The sequence below is a fragment of the Phascolarctos cinereus genome, unplaced genomic scaffold (genome assembly GCF_003287225.1).
Source record: "Phascolarctos cinereus isolate Bilbo 61053 unplaced genomic scaffold, phaCin_HiC Scaffold_3;HRSCAF=262, whole genome shotgun sequence".
Lineage (NCBI taxonomy): Eukaryota > Metazoa > Chordata > Mammalia > Diprotodontia > Phascolarctidae > Phascolarctos > Phascolarctos cinereus.
The window spans coordinates 61912740-61926356 of NW_027555736.1; the positions used below are offsets into that span (position 1 = coordinate 61912740).

The following is a 13617-nucleotide window of genomic DNA, read 5'->3' on the forward strand; positions in this document are numbered from 1 at the left end:
CTTATAATATAAATACTTGTGCAAAATCTTATGGTGGAAGATTATAAGCACTACTGGGTCACAAAACAGTGAGAAGTCAGGGAGGAAAAAATGAGTCTGCAGAGGTTGATTTGAGATTCAGTGAATTCAGATCACCGAAGAGAATTTAAGGATAAACCCAGTAGGACTCTTCTAGCAAATTGGCATCTATTTCTTATTCTGGCCTGGACTCAGTCCCAGGTTAGGAGTGGAGTGGATGAAATTTTTGAACCCATAATTCATACACACAGGGACATAGCACCGATGTCACCTGTAGGCAGAGAAAGCCTTGTTAGTGAGAATTGAAGAAGCAGAGAAAGGCCTCTATGAACCCCTAGAAACAATATAATCTGAGAACTTAAAGTGGTCTCAGAGGCTAATGCAACTCATACCTGAATAAGAATTCCCTTTCTAGGAACTCTGATGAGGAGGCATCTGGTGTCAATCTGAAGACCTCCAGTTTAAGAGGATCGACCTATCAGCTTTAGGATGACTTTAATCATTAGGCAGCTAGGTGATGCCAGAGCACTGGGCCTAGAGTCAGGAAGACAAGTTCAAATTATACCTCTGATGCTGACTCCCTGGGTGATGCTGGGCAAGTCACAACTTCCATCACCTCAGTTTCCTCATCTGTAAAATGGAGATAATATCACCTACCCTTCAGGGTTGTTGTGAAGTCAAATGAGATCATATTTGTAAAGTGCTTTGTAACCTCAAAGTGCTATACAAATATTAGCTATTATTATGATGATTTTTTAATACATGGATTTGAAATCATTATCTTGGCAAATTATACTAATGAGAACCCTAGTTCTGCCTTCTAGGGCACAAAAAGCTAGCATGATCCTTCTTCCACATCTTTAAATATATGACTCTTTGCACTTTTGCTTGATGAGGCTGTATGATTGAGAATCATGGAAAAGCATGATCTATAAAGAATCAAAATTGAAGATTACCTAAAGGGCAATGAAGAGATGCTACTGTAGGCAGGTAGGCTGAAGCACGTTGTCAATGATTTGTATACAAGAGGTGGTGTAAAAGAAATCATTCCAGAGGTATATGACTGAGAAAGGAGATAGCTTAGTATGTAGTAGTGAGTACAACAGATAATTCATGGACAGCCCATGTACTGTGCTTGTACTGCTCTGGAAGTCAAGACACAGAGAAAGTTCTGTAGTATGTTAGGTGAACCCCCTAGGGAAAAGGGCATGGAGGAGTAGGATACAGATTGAGAAGGCATGGATGGGCTGCTATCTGCCCTGCTGGAGAGGGTATCCACATTGATGAGATCATGGAATTAGTAAAACTTCGTATAATACTTATACTCCCATGAATACTTGTTCCCAGAAATCATTTAGAATTCATGTTAAAAAAAATTTCTGTTTTTGTTCATAGTGGGGTCTTGACTCATGTATTTAAAACTTCTAGACATTCCTTATCTAGCTAAGTAGTTAATTGGCATGATGGAGAGAATGTTGGTCTTTCAGTCGGGAGGACCTGAGTTTGAATTCTACCTCAAGCACTCACTAGCTCTGTGATTCTGGGCGTGCCTCCTCATTTATAAAATGAGAATAATAATAGTACTTACCTTCATAGGTTTGTTGTGAGAACAAAATGAGAAAAGAATGTCAAGCACTTTCCAAATTTTCTACTAATATGTAAATGTTACTTGGTATGGTTTTCCACATGTTGCTTAGTTCCAAAGGGTGAAAATTTTGGCTACTTAGTTATAAAATAGAAATGAATTATTTTTCAGTTGATGCACTGAAAATTTAAGCTAGCTTTCCTATGTCCTTGTTATTATCCATTGTACGGTTAATTTAGAAAGTTAACCTTTATCAGCCATAATGTTCCTTCTTCTTTTTAAAATTTGTGAGAGTATTACCCCCCCACTACCACATACATGCACGCATGTACAAATTGTTATGTGTTTTTTTCTTTTTTTTTTTTTGTGAGGCAGTCAGGGTCAAGTGACTTGTCTAGGGTCACATAGCTAGTAAGTATCATGTGTCTGAGGTTGGATTTGAATTCAGGTCCTCCTGACTCTAGGGCTGGTGCTCTATCCAATGTGCCACCTAATTGTCCCTATTTTTATGTTTCAATAAAGCAAAATTTACAGCAAAGTTAATGACATATATTTAATGCTATCCACAAATGGCAAGTCACCTGATTTTAATTTTACTAATTTTCTTACATAGTTAAAATATGTATTTCTAAAGTCAACTGGGTTGAGGCGAAGAGGAAGATTTGGAGCTAGAAGTTACTTCTTAGGTCCCTCTGAAAAAATCTAGATTCCTAACTCAGAAGCATTCCATGGCAAGGCAGCCATGTACTGTGCTTGTACTGCTCTGGAAGTTAAGACACAGAGGAAGTCTCTAGCACGTTAGGTGGACCTCCAAGGGAAGATGGCATGGCTGGGAAAGATACAAATTGAGAAGGCATGGATGGGTTGCTATATGTACTACTGGAGGGAGTATCCACATTGATGAGATCATTGATTTGGTAAAACTTTCTATAATACGCTCTGATGAATACCTGTTTATGGTGGGAAGCTATGGGGGAGGTGGTAGACTAGATGGCTTCTGAGGTCCCTTCCAGCTCTCTCTATATGTTCCTATGACTCAGACCTAGGCCCCTTCTCTAGCATAGGCACCAAAGGTTCCTGGAGTTGTAGTTATAGTTCATAAAATGTTGAGAGCCAGCTTGGGGATGGACACTATGGTCTCTAATGATATTTACCTTAAGGTGGGGCACATATTGCCTTTTGTAATTAGAATTTCCTCCCCTTCATTGAATAGTTAAGATTAGACATGATAACTCAGGTCTCAGAGAGGAGGAAGCCAGTTGACAGTTTAAAAGCAACTGCTTCCTCCATCCAGCTGGAAAGGGATTTAGAGGTAGCCCTCTGGGGAGGAGAAGGCCAAGATTCTTTCTCTTTTTCCCTCTCAGGGAACTTCTTTTTCTCAGGACTTAAAGCTTAGTGGTATGATTAAGTGATGGTCAACTTTCTGACAATTTTTTTTTGCTAATGAAATTGTGTCAATTTGGGTTTAATTAAGGTTAGTAAGCAAGCACCCCAAAGAGGGGTTAAGGTTGGGAGGGCAATACCATCAGTCATTCAGATGGAATAAATTTTAATAAGGGTAAAAGACACATTAAAAAAAGAATAGTTTAAGGTATGTGCGATGGAACTGAGATGTCAAAAGGGAGGTGCTGAAAAGAAAGAATTCAGAAAAGTCTCTGAGAAACAGAAAGTTCATGAGGGTTTACTTTAAGACAGACCTGGCCATTCATGCTTGTGGCTTAGCATTAGTATTAATGCTGCCTTAGCTTCTTGCTTCAGCCCTGAAGAAACTTCAGAGTTCATGTTATTCTAAGGCTGATTCACCGAGGAGCTAAGATGTAGAGGGAAGTTACTCTTTTAAAAAAAATCTATGTTATTTGGATGAAAATGTATGCTATTAATTCTATCTATGAATTAATAAATGTATTTTCTTATCTACTGACACCTTTTTTTTTAATGCTGATGGTGGGGAATGGTAGAACGAAGGGAGAAAGATTGTGAAAAATAGGAGGAAGGGGGATTGGTTAGAAAGGGGAACAAAGCTCTGTTGCTTTGGAAATGTTTAAAAATTCCCCAATAGTTTTTGTCTATGTAACATTTTTCAAACTGTCTTATGTTTGCTAAGGGGAAGAGTGCTATATTGTGGAAAAAAACAAATGTATTTTGTATAGGTAAAGGGTTTCCCGGGCAGTCCAGATGAAGTCTTCTTGAACAGTCCTGATAAAGATTCGGGCAGCACAGAGTTTGATCTTCCAGATTAAATCTGAAAGGAGAGATTTTGCTTTTTTTTTTTTTTCTGAATTTCTTGGAGTTTCCTCTCCCGTGGGCATAACTGACAGAATGTTTATTCTCGAATGAAGCACACTCCTCTGATCTTCACCAAAATTTGTTGGAATGAATGTGTATTTATTACGGCCAAAGAGAATTGCAGCCACCATCCTCAGTGAAGCAAATTCATGAATTGTGCTTTTGTTTAACTTTGTGTTCTGAAGATTAATTGTTCACATGATATCTTTTATGTTGATTATGTCCCTTAGCACATGAAAAAGTTTGTATTTCCATAAATCTCTAATTTTGCTTAATTAATACAAGCTCAAATAAAATGTTTTGACTTAAAATAGTCCTAATAAAAGACAGACTTAGTTGAACAGGCAATGTATTAATCACTCTTGTTATGTACCAGGCACTTATGTGGGGATCGACATAAGAGGAAAGTAGTCCCTGCCTTCAAGAAGCTCTTAGAATAGAAGGCTAAACAGAAGCATAACCCATTGCATTAGTTTACTAATTGTTCTTTCCCTTAGGACCTGAATTTGAGATGGCTATTTAGGTATCTCACACACACACACACACACACACACACACACACACACACACACACACGGGTTGGCTTCCAATTATTTACATTTACATTTCACATTTCAGAGCTTTAAGTGACTGTTCTATCTAACAGATAACCTTTGAAGTACTAACCTGACCTCAATTGTGGCAGCTGGCTCAATATCTGAGCACTTTATTTTGACTGGGGACTATTCTTTTCCCTACTGTCTTTCCCTTTCCTTCTAGCTCAAATCTGCTGAAGTAATAATATTTGGGGAACAAATTTACTAAGTAATCAGCAGTCCTTAAAGTGTTTATTTACTATATAAAAGTTACATTAAGGCACTATAAGAAAATTAGAAAGGATTCAGAGAAGAGCAACAAAAGTGATTAAGAGCTGGAGGGACTGGTGAGGAGGAAAGATAAAAGGAATGAACTAGGCAGAGATTTCCCAAATTATGACTAAGAGGGACTTGATGACAATCTACAAGCATTTGTATACACCAGTGAAGGAGAAGAATTGTTTATGGCAGTCCAGAGGGGATAGCCAGGCATAATGGAATGCAATTATAAAGAGGCAAATGCATTTATTTATTTTACTCTTTTGCTTATGAGCTAACCAAATGTGATTCACTTGACTGATTAATTTGGTGAGGGCTTCAGGCCCCTGGCATTTAAATAAACCAATGGGAACTCAGAGGAGGCAAAATGCTGCTTCTACTGTTGTAGGAATACTGGACTGGGTTCTCTTATATTGGGTACTAACTTGCTGTGTGACTTCGGGAAAGTCAATTTTATAACTCTGTGGGCCTTGGCTTTCTCATTTATAAAATGACATCTTTGGACAAATATTTCTTCTAGCTCTAAGATTCTGTGAGTTCATAGGACAAGCCACACAAAAATCATTTCAATGATTTTTAATGAAACACAGGTCATCATCATCATTAATAATAATAATAATACTGATAATTAGATATTATTTTGTTGGTGTGCTAATTCCTTCCACCACAAAAATAAAAGCTGTGTACAGTTTAGCAGATAACTCTTATGGAATTGAGTTTTGGGTAGGTCCACTGATTTGCCCATGTTCACAGGGTTAGTTAGTGTGAGAGGCAGGAGTTGAATCCTGTCCTTTCTAAGTATAGCATTTTATATACACCTTCATGTTACTGACAGGTGGCAGTAAGCCTCCCTTAACTTATTCCAATTTTTTTTCATGGCCAAGAGAAAAGACCTTTGAACCTTTCTAGCTGTCTTAAGTTTTCTTGTTGTATGTGAAGAGAGATATCCACAAAGCAGGATTCAACCACAGTGGCCATGTCTCTACAAGCAAAGCAAAGTAGACAATTGAGGCAACTATTGCACTAAAAACTTTGTGGCAGACTGGTGTTGATTGATCTGGGACTTTGAGGCCCAAGTGGTACTTGTGGGTTTTTCAGCTTGAATTGTACAGATGATTATCTCATTTTTCTAGTTGACTACTGCTTAGTAGGTGCTGAACTGAGTCAAAGTGTTTGCCTTATTATGGGTCCAATTTCAAATCATGGATTTCTAGAGGGACCTCGGAAGCCATCTAGGCCAGTGTTAGTTAGCCTGAACCAGACTGTGGACCTGTCAAATACCTACATTTTCTATCTCTAGCCCCTCTACTCTTCATTGACTCAGAAAAACCAATTTTTCAGCTGCTCAGGGGACAGAAACAGGGATAGGGAACCAGAGTTATACAGAAGAGGGAAGGAAGAGGAGAAACAAGAATCAGTTTTTAAGGTTTACAGGTGTTAAAAAGTAAATGCCCTTTGGCAGTAAAAATTTTAAGGTCCAGTACAAATTTGTCATAGATAGTGATTTAATCCAACCTTTCAAAAGGATAGAAATAAAAACTAGTGGCCATCTACCTACTAACACACTTGCCCATACTGGTTTGATGATTTGACTGACTTGAACAAGTAGTTAAGTTTAAACAATTCTTTTGATTTTTTTTCTGACTAAATTCACTAGAGGGCTCTGTGCCTCATTTTGTTGCTTTTTTTTACTGAATATTTGGTTAACTCAATTGGTTAGAGCAGTGATCCCAAATTAAAAAAAAACATAACTCATTTGCAAATATTGGTAAAAACAAACAAACAAAGCAAATGCAACTTTTGGTCATATACTCCCAATTCATGAATATTTGCTTATTTATAGACTATATATGAGCACTACTGTTCTAATAATTATACATGTTATAAACTTGTATAAAAAGCTAAATGTTAAAAAAAAAAGAGATAAAGATGTAGTAATATTTGATTCTAGAGTCAATAGCAGGCCATGGAGTTTACCAAGGATGGAAGTGGGATGATCAGACCTGAGCTTTAGGAAAATTATTTTGCTAGCTATGTGGCAGATGGATTGAAGGTGGGAAGGAGTAGACAGGGTGACCCATTAAGAGGTTTTTGCAATAATCTAGGTGAGAGATGATGAGGGTTTGAACTGGGGTGTTGACTATGTGAGTAGAGAGAAGGGAATGTATATGAGAGATGTTGTAGAGGTAGAAATGACAAGATTTAGCAACTGTAGGGTAAATCAAAGTGAGGAATCAAGAATAATATAAAAAATACAAACCTGGGTGACTAGGAAGACAGTGGAAGCCTTAAAAGAAATAGAAAAATTTGGAAGATGATTGGTTTGGGAGAAAAGAAAATTAGTTCTGTTAAGGACATGTTGAGTTTAAGATGTCTAAGGGACCTTGAGCTCAAAAACTTTAATAGACGGTTGGAGATGTGAACCTGGTATTCAGGAGAAAGGTTAGGACTGGGTATATAGATTTGTGAGTCATATGCACAGAGATGATGATGCAGCTTCTGGGAATGGATGAAGTCACCAAGTGAGAGACTATGCAGAGAGAAAAGAATAAGTCCCTGGACTGACGGCCTTGAGGATTACACACACAGGCAATAGGTTGGATAATAATCTAGCAAAGGAGCTGAGAAGGTATTTCTCAGGTTAAATAGGTAATACAATAATGAAAAGAGAACAGTGTCAAGAAAACCTAGGGAGGAGAAAGTAAGCATCCAGGAGGCATAGGTCATCAATGCTGTCAAATGCACAGATATGTCCATAAGGATGAGGACTGAGAAAAGGCCATCAGGTTTGGTAAGTAAGAGAACATCGGATGGAAATAGGGAGATTCAGAAGAGGGGTGGGTTTTAGGGAGAAAGATGATGTAATTGAAACACACCCATCTCTCTTCACTACTCACTGTTTTCTATTAAAAAGAAAAAGTATGTGTAGGAAGCTTTTACCAGCTACTGCCCTAAAGTACAGAGCCTGCCCCTTCCGGAACACCAGTAGCAGTCATGAAGTAATCCAGAGGAGCTGGGGATTAAAGTGGCTGAGAGTAAGGAGGGGCAAGGAATTTCACCTGCACAGATGCTGTGGCTGCTTGGGTCTCAGTAGGAATTAACACCCCCAAGAGCCCCACAGATCAGGGCAGTCACGGGGAAAATCAGCAGTGGGAGAAGGAAGAGTGGAGGAGTGTGGAAGGCAGTGGTGTAGTTGTTCCAGAGATCAGTTTGTGACTAGCTGTGGGGAGGGGAAAATGAAATTTAAGTTATTTTCTCTCACACACCCTTGGGGTCAAGCCAATCCCTTTTGTGATAATTTTATGACCTCCACTTTGGAGATTACCATATTAGAGAATACCGCTAATCAACCTACAGATATTTATTGAATGTCTCTTCTGGGAAGTCTTCCTTTACTACTCTGGCCTATAGTGATTAATTTTCCTTTAACATCTTTTACTTCCTATTATTATTTTTTTTAAAATTCAGTGTTGTCTCCACAACTAGACCATAAGCCCCTCAAAGGCAGTAACTGTACTTTATATGGGCCTGCTTCATCTCTTCACTGCCTAAATAGTACCCCTTATGCTTATATCCAAAATTTTTTGAAAATGAATTTGAATAGCTTATTTATTGTTTGTGCCATTTATTGTAAAGGATTTAGCTGGAATATTAGGCTTTGCTGATGGTATAAGGTCTTTTGGGGGGGCCATAAGCCCTGTTTTGGATCAGGTACAGAGGATCCTAGTTTTGATTCCAAGGCTTTGTTCTTTACCAACCACCAACTGGAGGCACAGAGTCCCCTTGACCTTTTTGATCCCTGAAGCTGCTCAGACCTCTATTATGTTTAGAGCTTTACTAGACTCAAGGCTTAGTGACCTGCCCCCATTCTTTTGCCCTAACCAAAATGACTAAATGACCTGTTCTATAACAACCCATCCCCAACATTGACACCATCTTCAGATTAAGGAGGGATATATATATTTACAAGAGAAAAAAGAATATTAATCGAGAAATAGTACATTGTAGGGCAAGTAGAAATATGTTTAATATATTTCTTCTTGGTCTAATTGTTGGACTTCTATGTTGTTAGTCTACCCTAATGTGCCAAAAGTTGCCCTGGCTCATTTTATAACCAGCAAGATTCTTTTTCTGGTAGGAGTCCATGTGCCTCTTTCCCCCATCCCTGGATTCTGATTTCAGAATTAAATTATTCTGATTTCAGAATGCCACCCTCTAGTTTAGGATTCAGCCCACATGGGCACCTTGGACTGAGCTGATTCACTCTTTTATAAGCTCAAGGTTACTGTTACCCAGTAAGTAGTTTCCTTATTGTTGACAGATATTAGTGATCCACTCGTATTCCTGGCCATACTTACTCACTTTCTTCTCCCCCCTAACAAGGAACAGATAATTAGATCCAAATAGAGAATAATAAATCAATATATTTAAAAAATGTAACGTACCTACTCCAGAGTACATAATAAGGAGTCCATCTATCACAGATGTATATTACTTTATGTTGTTAGTTGTCTTATCTCCCTAAATACATAGTCTCAGTTCCTTGAGGTCAGAGACTACTAGACTTAAATTCTTGGTATTCTCTATCCCTTGCAGTGCCTAGCACAGCCTAGGTGTTTAGTAAATAGCCATTGATCCATTAGTTGATTGCTTGGAGATTTGGGGTCTAGGCTAAGAGGCAATGATTTGACTAGCATTATGTACTAAGTAAGTGACCAAGGAGGTAATAGAGGCCAGCATTTAGATCTCTTAGTATTTATCAGCTGGTAAAGAAAAAACAGCAAAGAGCAACGTGGTTTTTGGTCCCGGTTCTTTTAGTATGAGAGTAAATTAATTTCAGTCATTATCTGCTTATGCTCTGCAGATTTCAGTTTTCTTCTCCTTCCTCATTTTGTTAGCCTTCCCCTGGCTTAACCCACATGATCAGTTTTAGAATGATTCAATGAAAAAAGGATCATAGCAGTCAGAAATTGACTACCCGGCCCTCTAACAACTTAATATTTATTCACTGCCTCTGCTGAATGCCTGAGAGCTTCAAAGACAGTATTATCGTTTTTTTCAGTGAGAAGGAGAAGCCAGGAGAACAAGCCTAGGAAAGTGGGCATAAAGCTGTTGTTTTTCAGAGCTGAAAGAAGCCTGTCCAACTTCAATCCCAGGTGAGTGGCTTGCCTAAGGTCACCTGGTAAGTTAATGGTAGCACTGGCCCTGGAAGCCAAGTCTCCTGTCTACTGGCCTTTCCATTACGCTATAGTAAATTCCACTTGTGTAATTCTGTAAGGTTTGAAAGGCATTGTCCTTCTAACAAGTCTCTGAGATAAGAAATGTAAGCACCATGATCCTCATTTTACAGATGAGGAAACTGAGACTCTGAATGGTGACTTGCTCAGCATCACACAACTAGCAAATATCTAAGGCATGATTCAAACTCAAGCGCCCTATCCCTAATTCCAATACTCTTTCCACTATGCCAAGATTCCTTACTTTTTTTTTTTAATGCTGCAAGGAGGCCAGGGTTGCTCTCTAGTTCATCTGTCACATGTTTTCAAGAAACCGGGGGCTAACTTAGCATAGTAGTCAGAGGACCATAGATGTAGATGTACATAGATCTAGATCGACATAGATGTAGAACTAGATGTGATCTTAGAGGCCTTCCAGTCTAACCCCCTTGTTTTATAGAAAGAAAACAGAAGTGCAGAGAGAGAAATCAATTTCCTCAAGGTCACACAGGTATTAAGTGTCAAAGCTAGGGTTGGAGCCCATGTTCTTTGACATTGATTCTCTTACTATTGCCCCACCCTATTTCATCCTTCCAATCTCTCTCACTTCAAACACAGAAGATAAAGAGCCTTTTTAGAAATAGCCTGGGTTGAAAACTTTCCAAATGTCTGTGAAAAAAAAATGTCAGGCTGGTAGGATTGCTTTGATGATAGACATTTCATTCCAGAGGCCTTGTGAAATGTAGTCCCGTCTCTTCCTGTCCCTTCATCCCACAACAAGAGCAGGGAAATCCCTGGTTAGAGCCAATATACCATTAAGGTGCTTCTGAACTAAAGGCCACCCCATAGGTGGCCTGGGCTTCCAATCTGCTGAAGAGAAGTCATTGCCACACAGAGATTCCACTTGTATAACACCTTTTCCCTTTGCTCAGCAAGCCAGGGGACTAAGGAAAGCCTCTGGTACACAATGCTTCTTGAACTGTGACTATGCTGGATTTTCAGGAGAGATGACTAGAGAAGGGAAGAAATGGCATGTTAGATTGTGTAGCATGGGGATTCTGATTTTCCCGATATGAAGCTACACCCCTAGAATCTACATTTCCCTCTAGAGCTGGCTAGCAGTGAGCTTTGTTGACAACCACACATAATGCTCTTCTAACACCTTTTCTTTTCTCTCCCCTAAATCCGTGAAAAGAAGCCTGGCACAGAATTAGGATTTTCAGATTTCCCTATGGTATTGAGGCTACATGTGTTATTAAAAAGGAAAATTGTCTTACAAGAACCAAGAGAATCAGAAATCAGGGAATTCCCTACCTTTTCTCCAAGGAATTTTAGATCTCCAGGAGCAAAAATAGGACCAAGGTGGAAAGAAAGGGACATGGATGAGACAGAGATAGAGGAGAAGAAAATGAGAGGATAGGAAGATCCATGAGGTAAGTAGTGTATTGTTATTTCCCTTTAAATATAGAAAAGCTGAGGCTGATGGTATTTAAGTGACTTCTGTGTATTACTACTATTTTCCCATCTAGAAGGACCTGCTAGAACTGGGAGGAAGCTTAGAACACAGATAATAAAACATCAACTCAACAAGCATTTACTAAGCACCTACTATGTGTCAGAAGAAGCACAAACCTCCTCTCAAATAACTCTGTCTAAATTGCCAAAAGGAGGAAGGACCCTAGAACACAAAACATACTACCACTACCACTACCACTACCACTACCACTACCACTACCACTACCACTACCACTACCACTACCACTACCACTGCCACTACTCCTGTTTTAGTGGCAAGTGGTATGATGGCTTTCCATGGTCGCTCAGAGAGTATGAACTAGAGACAGGAACTGGAATCTCCATCTTCCTCACTCCAAGCCAGCCCTGTATCCCCTAATTGCCTGTCTGCTACTATGAACTAATAATGATAATAAAAACAAGAGCTCACACTTATGTAACACTTCAGGTTTACAAACGGTGTTCCTGGCTGCAATTCCTAGACATGTGTCAGAATATGAGAGGTCTGTAGAACATAGAATATAGACTGTCAGAACTAGAGAGAACCTTGAGAAACAGAATTTTGGAGCTGAGAGAGCACATAAAGAAAACCATGTTCAGCACTCTCATTGTATAGGCAGGAAATCAATGGGAATGAATGTTATCCATTGTCACAAAGCAAGTTAACCACAGAATAAGGACTAGGCGGTAAAGTGGATAGAGCCCTGGGGCTTGGAATCCATTTTCATGAGTTCAAAGTTGGTCTCCGACACTTACCAGCTGTATGACCCTGGGCAAGTCACTTAACCCTGTTTGCCTCATGTCCTCATGTGTAAAATGAACTGAAGAAAGAAATGGCAAACCACTCCAGTTTCTCTGCCAAGAAAACTCCAAATGGGGTCATGGAGAGTCAGACACAACCGAAAAACAACTTAACCAAAACAACAGAAACAACAACAAAACTGAAATTCTGGGCTCTTGCCTCGGCACTTCTGAGAATTTGTTCCCAGCACTGCTCAGGAGGCCCCTGGTAGCTACTCATATAAGCAGGCAATTGTCCAAAGTTAAGACTTGAACCCAAATTTCCTGATTCCAAGTCTAGCACTCTTGATCCATGGTACTGTCTTTCCCCATAAATCTGTGCCTCCTTCTGACTTAATTAGCTCTGTAAGTGGCACTATCATCTATATATTCTCCCACATTTGGGACCTTGGCAAGTTCTCTGACTCTACACTATATCTCATTTTCCATATCACATTTCATTAACTATGAAGCTAGATGGCACAATGGATAGAATGTTGGGCTGGAGTCACGAAGACCTAAGTTAGAATCCTGCCTCAAATTCCTAGCGGTGGGATACTGAACAAGTGACTTAACCTCTCAGCCTCAGTTTTCTTCATCTATAAATAAGGATAATAATGAATTGTTATGAGGATCAAATGGGATAACATATGGAAAGTGCTTTGCAAACCTTGAAGTGTTATATAAATGTTGGCCAGTATTATAGCTATATCCAATCACTTACCAAATTCTCTAGTCCTTCAGACATCTCACATCCGTCATCTTCTCTATGCGTATTGCTATTATTCTAGTACAAGTCATTATCACTACCTTCCAGTACTATTGAAGTAGTCTCTTAATAGACCTTCCTGCCTCCATTTACTCCACTTCTAATCAATTCTTCATCCTGACATCAGAAAAAATTTCTTTATGTATAGCTCTATTCAAGATACTCTGCTTAAAAATCTTCATTTGTTTCCTATTGCTTAATAAAGTTTAAACTTTCTTTTCAGTGAGGCAATCGGGGTAAAGTGACTTGCCCAGGGTCGCACAGCTAGTAAGTATCAAGTATCTGAGGTTGTATTTGAACTCAGGTCCTCTTAACTCTGAGGCTGGAGCTCTATCCACTGTGCCACCTAGCTGCCTCTAAAGTTTAAACTTTCAAGTGACATCCATGATCTAGTTGGTACTATGCCTTTCCAGACTCCTATTACCCTTCTCCACACATTTTTCTCTCCATCCCACCTAAATGACTTTCTGACCCTTAGACATGTCCAATACTTTACCATTTTTATACTTTTGCTCATTGTTCCCTATGCCTACAATAACACCAACCATCACCAACATCAGCAATCCCTATGCCTAGAATGTCTTCCCTTCCATT

The 13617-nt window shown here is 39.1% G+C and overlaps 1 protein-coding gene and 1 long non-coding RNA gene across 2 annotated transcripts in view; one reads left to right on the plus strand and one right to left on the minus strand.

The window, feature by feature from the left end:
- LOC110201591 (rap1 GTPase-GDP dissociation stimulator 1-like) overlaps positions 1-13617 on the minus strand; it is a gene marked incomplete at its 5' end in the record, with an annotated part of 77249 nt that overhangs the window by 62360 nt on the left and 1272 nt on the right. The window lies entirely within an intron of this gene.
- Positions 9701-13326, plus strand: LOC144456266 (uncharacterized). Its single transcript, XR_013485208.1, has 3 exons — positions 9701-9899; positions 11286-11392; positions 13247-13326. It is a non-coding gene; the product is annotated as an uncharacterized LOC144456266 (long non-coding RNA).